The sequence below is a fragment of the Orbicella franksi genome, chromosome 5, assembly GCF_964199315.1.
Source record: "Orbicella franksi chromosome 5, jaOrbFran1.1, whole genome shotgun sequence".
NCBI classification, from domain to species: domain Eukaryota; kingdom Metazoa; phylum Cnidaria; class Anthozoa; order Scleractinia; family Merulinidae; genus Orbicella; species Orbicella franksi.
The window spans coordinates 9,397,401-9,407,305 of NC_138149.1; the positions used below are offsets into that span (position 1 = coordinate 9,397,401).

Sequence of the window (9,905 nt, forward strand, 5' to 3'; positions counted from 1 at the left end):
AATTTAACCCAAAACCCTCAGCTTACCCTGCGCCTTAGGCAAAAGTTTTTCGCCCATAACTTATCCTCATTAAGGCAGAGAGTGGCTATTATGTGAATGTGAATTATTCACTATTTTTAGCCATCATGGTATCTTTTACACTCGAAGAAATAATTTAAAAAATCCGTTGTCTGTCCGTTTTAAAGTAATAACTTTTAGGGGTAAAATAAATCTCCAGCCGCGCCTAGATTGCTCAGTGAAATTCAAATTTTCCGACGAGCATTCCTGACCTTTCCACATGGGCCTCCCGGGCTTTTCTTAGTAAGTAAAGGTCGGCACACGCTACTAGAGGGGATATGTTTCGGGGACGTAGCTAGTAGCCTCAGACAAGCGGCAAGTGTAGAAGTATATAGAACAAGTATAGAACGCATATTGCAGGGACAGTACACAAGTTGGTACGGATCAAACGGATTATATTAAGGCATAAAAATATGTTGCAGCGGGGACAGTTACAAGAGCAGTGCACAGTTACGATCTTGAAAATTGAGGTCACCTGTTTTGTCCATGACGCACGAATTCAAACCATTAGCCTGCGAACAGGCTCCCGGCGACCACGGAAAAAATTTCGGCGAGCGCGAAACAGAAGAATTCGGAGAGCAAAGCGATCGGGGCGGGGACAGGGGAGCTTGTAGACTTTGTTTTTGATTAGCCTACGTGTAGCCGTACCCACCCCTCCCCCGAGGAGAAACGTTTTTCCTCGGGGGGTGGGTACGGCTACACATAGGCTAGTTTTTGATGTGCCTATCCGCTCTTGGTGATAAGCCTGTAACAAGTCAGTCAATGAGGTAATTAGACCTGTCAAGAAGCTACATTTTCGGTGATCGAGCTTATCAAATAGCCGGGCCCAGCGTCATAATTTTGAGTGCAAGTAAGCAGCATGTTCACGGAATATTTCAAACTTAACTTAGAGAGCTTAAAACATATTTTGCAATACTGACATGAGCCTAAAGAAATTATAAACACATGATAGAGGTGTCAAACTCTGCGAAGCGACAAGCAGATAACAGCGGAAAGTCCGGAAACCATGCCTTTGACCTCTAAAAAAAATTTCTATAGCACCGCCAAGCGGCTCCACTCCACTAGCTTCTACTTAAAATTCCTCCTCGTAACAGAGCATAAAGTACCCTTCAGAATCACTTGTGAAACAACGAGAGGTCGAGAGACCGAAACGTAAAAGAGAACGGCAAATGCACTATTCTAACGAACCGTTGGAGTCTTATAATTTTACAAAGATCTGTCAAATGTTCATCTCAAAGATGTCAACAATCAGCGATTTAACCAATCATATCATGATATCAGGAGCTGGTATCATAGAACAGCGGCATCAATAGAATGTCTACAGGCTCCCTCGCTTCGTTCGGGCTCACCGGGAGCCTGTTTGCAGGCTATCAAACCAGCTGAATTTCGTGCAGCATGTTGCAAGGACAACATTCAGTCGCTACAACAGCACTTTTTCGCAAAAACGGGCTTGCCACGTACGAGGAAAACTGTCGCTGCAACCTTTTCCCGCTTCACGTCCGTGCAACATGGTCTCTTGTGTGTGCCAACCTTACTGCACCTTTCAATAACATGCGGACTCTAAAATTCAAAGCTCAACCGACAAATGCGTTTTTCGCCGCCGTCAACTGATCAAATGTTCGGCGGCTCCTCCCAGCTTCCGCTACTGCCGAGCGCGCGGTAATCAAATCGTTGAGCACAGTTCAGACAATGAAACAGTGCTCGGCAGCGGTCGGGAGCTGGGAGGAGCCGCCGAACATTTGATTGATGGTAGCGAAAAACGTGTTTGTCGGTTGAGCTTTGAATTTTAGAGTCCGCATGTTATTGAAAGGCGTAGTTATGAAACAAGCAAACTATCATTTCATGATCATTACATAACGAGGCCGACCTCAACCCCTTCCCACGCAGAATTTGTACGACATTTCTCGAAATGAATTTGGAATCACGAAATGTTTGAAGTTTTGCTCTCAAAAAGGATAATGTTTTTTACAAAACGCTGTAAAATCAGCAGACAAACTTAAGTCTACCTCGCTATATCAAGCTTACAGTTTTGCTGTCTTAATTTTTTTTTTATGCATCAGTTACGAGTAGGTCGCTATCAGTCGCTCGTTTTAGATCCCATTTTTTATGATTTAAAATGCTCTTTCCCTGTGCAATTGTCTGCGAGCAAGCTTCATTCAAGTAAATAAAAGATTCTTTGCTTTTTTGCAATTTTGTGCCTTCGAAAGTTCAAACTTTCTCACTGAGACACTTGTACTGCCGAGGCAAGTTAATCATAATGATCATAAATAGTCAGTTTAAAATGTCTTGGGAAATCAACGCAAGGAAAGCGCATGGCTTTTTCCTATGGAAAGTGCCTTAGGAACTTTTGTTCGCAAATTATTCGAATCGATGGAAATGCGCTTTCAGCATCCAGAAAACAGGTAGAGATAAATATAATTCAAGTGTTGAGTGTTTTCCTTCCGTATAAACATCACGCCTTCAGTCGAAAATTAAGAACATGTAAACATCGGCCATTCCGTGGTAAATTGTACTCTGTACAGAGTGCATGTAACTGAAACGTTTTGGTTCTTTTTCTTGTAATAAATTACCAATAACTAAATATTTTTAGAGGAATTTACCCGCTAAAGTTGTTTGATATTTTCCTTGTGAGCTTCAAAATTCATTTATACCAACCTGAAGATGATTCTATGCAACTTACACGCGCAGTTCAAAACACGGCTCCACATTTCAATTTGTGATATTAAAACCGACGGTTCCCGCGAAGTTACGACCAAATATAATTTTGTGACTGGATACAGTATAAAGAGGACTTTTCGAGGTGAACAACACAATATAAACGCCAATGGAACTAATATTTTTTGTTTTTGTTCTCCCATGAGCCACAATTTATTCTGAAATGAGCGTGCAATCATCAATTACTTGTCGATCTGACCAATGGGAATCTTGTTCTCATAATCAAAAGTGTAATCAAATATTAATCATCGCTCGACAACCAACAATGTAAATAAAAGCGCTCTCATTTTTCAACCAATTCTAAAATTGCTGCAATATTTTTTTGATTTTCTATTGTTTTATAGACTTTGCCTTGCAAAGTGTTTCTAAACAGGGGAGAAATTCAAACGATTTTCATACTACAGGGTTAGTTGAAATGGAATAATTCTTCAAGCACACTCTAGCTAGTAACAAACTACGTTTTACATATGCTAATTCAACCAACGGCATCTGCTAATTCAACCAACCCATCTACATCAACACGTCTAAATTCATAAAATCGATTTTTGTTGGTTTTTTTGTTTAACAAATGAATTTCGTAATGTTTCAAGGGTTATTTCGCTGCACTGATGACAAAGCACAGTTTTTGTAAGACTCTACCCTCATAACACCATTATTATAACTGGCAAATTTCTCAGTAGAATTATTCATTTTAACAATTTGTCTCCTAAGAAACCATCTTGTCAAATTATAATCAGCTCGCCGACAGCCCTTAAACCATCATCTTTTAATTTCGAGGTTTAATATTTTAATGTTGGCTTAGTGAAACAGGTTTCTACAAAACGTGGAAGTAATTATCCCACACGCGCTTGTTGGATGATAAGCGCGTGGCGCCGAGTTGGCTATCTACCATCTCATATCCAACAAGCGCGAGTGAAATAATTTTTTTTAGTAATAGTTATTGGACCGAGTGGAGTACAATTCAGGGAGTAATCGGACGAGCGCGAAGCACGAGGCCGATTTGAAATTACGAGCACGATTACTCCCTGAATTGTACGACGCGAGGTCTAATTACTAATTAATCGTATCTATAACAAAATTCGGGGTTAAAAATGTCTTTTGAGAACTTCTTTCGAGCGAAAACGGTTGTAACGCTTTTCCTAAGTTTAGAAAACTGTAGGAAACAGTGCGAAGGAAACCATTAAAGCGTGCGTAACTGACGTGCGAATCACGTGGGTATCCAATTACAGTTGTCCAATTACGAAAAGTTCAAATTGGATACCTGTAATTGGACACCCACGTGATCGCGCACCGATTGCGTAACAAATAAGCGCGCGGAGAACCAATCACGATCGAGAATTTTGTTATAGATACGATTATTATTAAAAACGTTCCCAAAATATAGAAAACTACAATAAAATAAAAGTAAAAACGCCCTAATAAATTACTTGTACGGTAACCATGGTATAATTGCTGCATAATCGCGAAAGCCTTGTTTTCATTAGTGACACAAGCACAAGCGCGAACACAATAATTCTTATTTTACCGTGAAAACGGCCTTAACGCAGGCATAGGCACAAGCGCAATTCAAGCACAAGCACAGGGATCAAAATTTTCCCTTTTTCTTGTGCTTGCGCTTATGTTTGCGTTTTCGCCGCAACAAGTGAAAACGAAATACCGCTCAGGCATAACACAAGTACAAGGTTATTTACCACACGTGGTTATGTTTGGCCAATGAAAACACTGGATCCAGATTACCTCGCGCTTAAGCAGTTTGGAAGGTTCGGCTGATTTTACCTGTGCTTGTGTTTGCGTCGAATTTCGTTTTCACTCGAGTCATCCCGATTGCTTGCGTTTGTGCTTACGCTTGTGCTTCCGTCGCTAGTGAAAACTAGGCTTAAAGGGGCTCAGTAACGGTATTTTGAGTTATTTTGGCCACATACAAAATTACCTTTAAATGGTAGGAAACCTGAAAATAACAGTTTAATAAGATAGAAAAACACCAAAGAGAGAATGATAAACCATAAAGGAACAAGGATGGCTAAGGATGGAGAAGATTAACACGGATTACAAACGACGAATTTGAAAAATTGAGGCTAAACTTTTTATTATGTGCAAACCGTGACTGAGCTCCTTTTAGGGTCACATAAGATCTCAGATATGTATCTAGACAAAAATCTCTACGTATCAAAAGTGCATACCAATTCTGGAAAACAAACAATACCCTGCAGAGCGACAAGTCTCTGGGACAATATTCCCACGCACCTTAAAGATCTCAATGTCTTAAACGTCTCTAAATAATTGAAACTATATTCACTGTCTGAAAAACATTTTGATATAATAAATATGGGCCAATTCTCAGTGTTGAGCAAGAAACAATCGTCGGAAACGTGATTTTAGCAAGCAATCGTGACTATAATCATGGTGCTATTGTAAGGATTTATACGTTACAAACAAAGTGCTGTTGCTCCTAAACGAACATGGGGACCCCTCATTTTTATTTCCAAATTTACGTTCCTACAATATAAGCAGTTAATAGGCAAAGTTTGACAAAAATCTCAGTGCCGGTTCTATTTCAGTGGAATGACCTTTATAATTTATTAATTTATATTGCGCTTTTTAACATACAATGATCAAAACGCGCATTATACTATTAAAATCGTACTAAATATGTACATAAACTAAATTTAACAATAACAAAGTTATTTAAGGGCTAAAGGCTAAAAGCTAACTTAAAAAGATATCTCTTAAGATGATTCCTCAGAATTGCATTGCGCATCCCTACTGCGCACGATTTTCGCGTCATTAGCGCGCGCTCACGAGCGCGTGCATATACACAACATATACAAAATGGTGGCTTTTTCTAAACTGCTTGGCTTGCGAGAGACAAATCATCGTTTTTTGCCCGGAAACGAGTACCGGGACTTAACGATTTTTTTGATTTAGTTTGAATGTAGAGATCACCTTCTATCTATACAGAGAATAAGGACCAATTTCTATTGCAGAGTAAGAAATTATCACGGAAAATGAGAACATAGCTAGCACTCGTAAAAGATAATATGTGGCCCCAGAACACTGCGTGCTTGGAACATATTGAATCCATGTCGACTAATTATGAGTGCCCTTATCATGAAGCGTACATCAAATTGCTCCTTAACAATTATGCAATACATCTATTGTTGTAGTTCTCGCTTAACTTTCTCTCTATTTTTCTGCTCTCTTAAAGCGTAAGGTGAATGGTTCAAATTAAACGTTTCTGAAAGCAGATAATTTCAGGAATTATGGGGTTTATCGAAGGTCCTCCTGCTCCTAAACGAATATGGGGACCCCCTTTTTTATTTCAAATTTTAAGTTCTCTTTATATAAGCAGCCAACCGGTAAAGTTTGAAAGAAAATCTATTGTGAGTTCTATTTCGATGTAATTACCTTAAGACAAGATCTAAAAGTTATAATAATATACATGAAAAAATTACTCGATTCTGATTGGCTGAGAGCAGTGCAGTTCAAGTGTAACACCGGTGCAAAAAGTGTAACACAAGTGTAAATTACACATCGTAATTTTGGATTATGATTGGGTGAAAAACAATAGGAAATTTTCCAAGCCAATGATATTACGTAAAATGATAACGAAAATTTTGTGTGGAAACTTTGAAAAAAAGTTTTCTTGAATGCGAAAAAAATGGCTTCAAGAAAAGTCTTCCGGCACTTGCTCCGCGCAAATTTTTTCCTGTTTATACTATTAATAAGTAATCATACGGTTTTTCTCATTCAATTTGAAATTAATTTGCACTTGTGAGTTTTTCAAAAAGCTGAAATTGCACTCGCCGAAGCGGTTCATGCAATTTCAACTTTTTGAAAAACTCGTGCAAATTAATTCCAAATTGAACTCGAAACCGTATGATCACCTATACAAATAGAATCAATATTTCGCAGGCTTGCTGGGAGCGCGTTCCACAGTATAGGCGCAGCTACACTAAAAGATCTATCACCAAAAGATTTTTTCATTTTCCCTGCTGGATGTAATAGAATAGTGCCTGAATTAGAGCGCAGTGAATAGCGTGAGTGCTTTCTTACATAGGTGAAATCGCTAATAGAAGCTGGTGCCATACCATTTAGTGCTCTAAAAGTTATAATAATATACATGAAAAAATTACTCGATTCTGATTGGCTGGGAGTAGTGTAGTTCAAGTGCAACACAGGTGCAAAAAGTGTAATATCAGTGCAAATTACACATTGTAATTCTAGATTGTGATTGGCTGAAAGAAAATAGGACATTTTCTAAGCCAATGATATTACGTAAAATGATGACGAAAATTTAGTGCGGAAACTTTGAAAAAAGTTTTCTCGAATGAGAAATGAATGGCTTCAAGAAAGATCTTCCGGCATTTCCTCCACGCGAATTTTTCCATGTTTATATTATTAATAAGTAATAATACGGTTTCTCTCGTTCAATTTGGAATTAATTAGTACTTGTGAGTTTTTAAAAAAGCTGAAATTGTACTCGTCGAAGCGGCTCGTGCAATTTCAGCTTTTTGAAAAACTCACTCGTGCAAATTAATTCTAAATTGAACTCGAAACCGTATGATTACCACAAAGTAAAATTTTAAAATGTATTCTACATTATGAAATTTTATTGAAGATATTTGTCCAGTTCTGTACACTCTCATAGAAATCTGTAGAGTCATCACAATAACTGGAGATTCAATGGGAAACTTTCCGGTTATTTCAGCTTCCAGACCCAGGTTGTACTTTTCTTCTATTTACGCAACTCAACTAGTTATACCTAGCGGTAAATGCCACCGAGCGAATGAACCATTGTTGATGATGATAATGGTTGTTTAGCAAGTATTTTTATATCTGCGTGTAGATGTACTGAATTGGTTGCCAAAGAAAGAACAGACATGGAATGGTTTTCGGTAGAATTTATATTTCTTTGAAATGTTTAAAATAGTTTCTTGTTGAAGATATTTGTTCAGAAAGGCCAAACAATTCTAAATAATGTTTCGGTTTTGTAGTGTTTTGTTGGCTCTGTCAACACGTTGGTTGCAATTGACAATGAAAGGGTGCTTTCGCTCGAATAAACGACACGCACTCGAGTCGAATTTCAGAAAACAACTCAGGTCTTGATGAGCTTATCAATTACGCGATTCAAACGTAAGAAATTCAAGTTTCATACACCTTTAAGGAACGAAAATTTTAGGCAAATTATCGCAATATACGATGAAAGCACGCTCAACTGAGGGACCGAACGACTGATCATGAACGCTGAAAAGAATGATCTTCGGAAACCCTTGAGACGTCCCGAAGGAAAACAGTGTCCTGATTGGCTCGTCTCGATATCAACAACATCCGACTACATAATAATATTTATTATATAGACAAGAGTGTTTTCCTGGAAAATACACCACATGTAAAATTCTTAGGAAACTCGAGTGGCGTATTTTGGCAAAAAAAAAAGTCTTGCAGACACACCGGAAATCTTCGAGCTGAGAAAATCTGAGATTTTTTCTGAGTAACCTTCAAACTATGCACGGCTCTGTAAGAGAGTAACTAATGTGTGAGCCTGCCAGCCGGAGTCGAAATTTTTTACCGGAATAATTGCCCCTGTGATCAAATTCTCGATGCCCATGTTTTATATTTTCGTTCACAATAGGTCTTTCCTAGCAACAATTAGGACTGCATTTTGCGTAAAGAATAGCAAAAACGTTTGCTCTTATATTTAGAGGGAATTTGCCATAGAACTCTTACTGAGGGTCCCTGATAAAGCTTAGTCAAAAGATCAGATAAGATAAGAACTTCGTTAGTGTGCGTGTCGAAGTCGCTACCCTACGATGTACGCTAATTGGGACACCTGACTACAATTACTTATCTAATAATTAATTTAAAAGAATGAATAAGTGTATGTGTTGAAAAATATATAAAACAAACAGTGAGTCACGCAATAAAGTAAATTGTTAGTTGTTACATGAAAAAACAATCTTTACAAGTACTGTCCAGTGAAATTAACCAATTTGATGCCCTTTTTAAAAGTGTCCAATGTTTCAGACGATCGAATAGATTTGTCGAGTTTGGACCAAATGACAGGGCCTAAATAAGTCAGGCTATGCTTGCCATAAGCAACAGTCCAAAAATTTACCAGTGGTGTATTCTCCAGTAAAGCACTCGTGTCCATATAATACAATGAGTGATAGAAGTACACCCTTTCTTGCAGGGTGTTATCTAAATAGGTATTTTTATATCTCATCTCTCTCTTAGGCCTCTTCGCGCCATGTGGCGCGAAGAGCCTCACCCCAGGTGAGGCTCATTTTTTCCCTTAGTTCTTTATCGACTGACCGTCGCCACGTCAGCCAGTTTTCAGAGAAAAAGGAAAGAAAATCACTCGTTTATTTCAATTATCAAAAAAAATTCTCTTAGCTTGCGCTATTATGACGTCAACAGTTCGTGCCAGCTAGTTCTGAGTTACTATCGAGTTTTAGTATATATAGCATAAATCTACTAACGTTTTCTTATTGGCTACGCTCGAATAAAACTTATGTAAATCGTCTAAATCCTTTTCATAGACACCTCGAAAACGAAAAAAAGCGGCCGCACCATTTTGTTAACAATCGCACATTGTTAGGCTTAGCTACTCACTATCTTATGTGGGAGGCGCGATGGCCTCATGGTTAGTGCGCTCGTCTCCGGATCGAGCGGTCCGGGTTCGAGCCCTGGCCGGGGACATTGTGTTGTGTTCTTGGGCAAGACACTTTACTCTCACAGTGCCTCTCTCCACCCAGGTGTATAAATGGGTACCGGCGAACTTAATGCTGGGGGTAACCCTGCGATGGACTAGCATCCCATCCAGGGGGGAGTAGAAATACTCCTAGTCGCTTCATGCTACAAACCGGGATAAGCTCCGGCCTGATGGGCCACTAGGCTCGCATGCAGACTTTACCTTACTCACTATCTACACAACAAGATAGATTAGGCTTCTCACTCTCTATAACAAGCTAGACAGTGAGTAACCTCACAATGTGCTATTGATAACAAAATGGCGGCCGCTTCTTTGCGTTTTCGAAGTGTCTGTGAAGAGAATATAGATCAGGTTTAGAACGACTACCTAGATTATTCGTTGTCGATTTCTATGTGTGATAGCTGACTCGAGCTGCGGCCTC

The 9,905-nt window shown here is 38.9% G+C and overlaps 1 protein-coding gene across 2 annotated transcripts in view; it reads right to left on the reverse strand.

Moving 5' to 3' along the window:
* The window catches only part of LOC145487247 (carbohydrate sulfotransferase 6-like), a 7,976-nt gene extending 5,047 nt beyond the window's left edge, over nucleotides 1–2,929 (reverse strand). For both annotated transcript variants that reach the window (XM_081465975.1, XM_081465974.1), the window contains exon 1: nucleotides 2,713–2,929. The gene's annotated coding sequence lies outside the window, so the exon portion shown is untranslated. The remainder of the gene's footprint in view (nucleotides 1–2,712) is intronic.
* Between the last annotated feature and the right edge of the window lie 6,976 nt (nucleotides 2,930–9,905).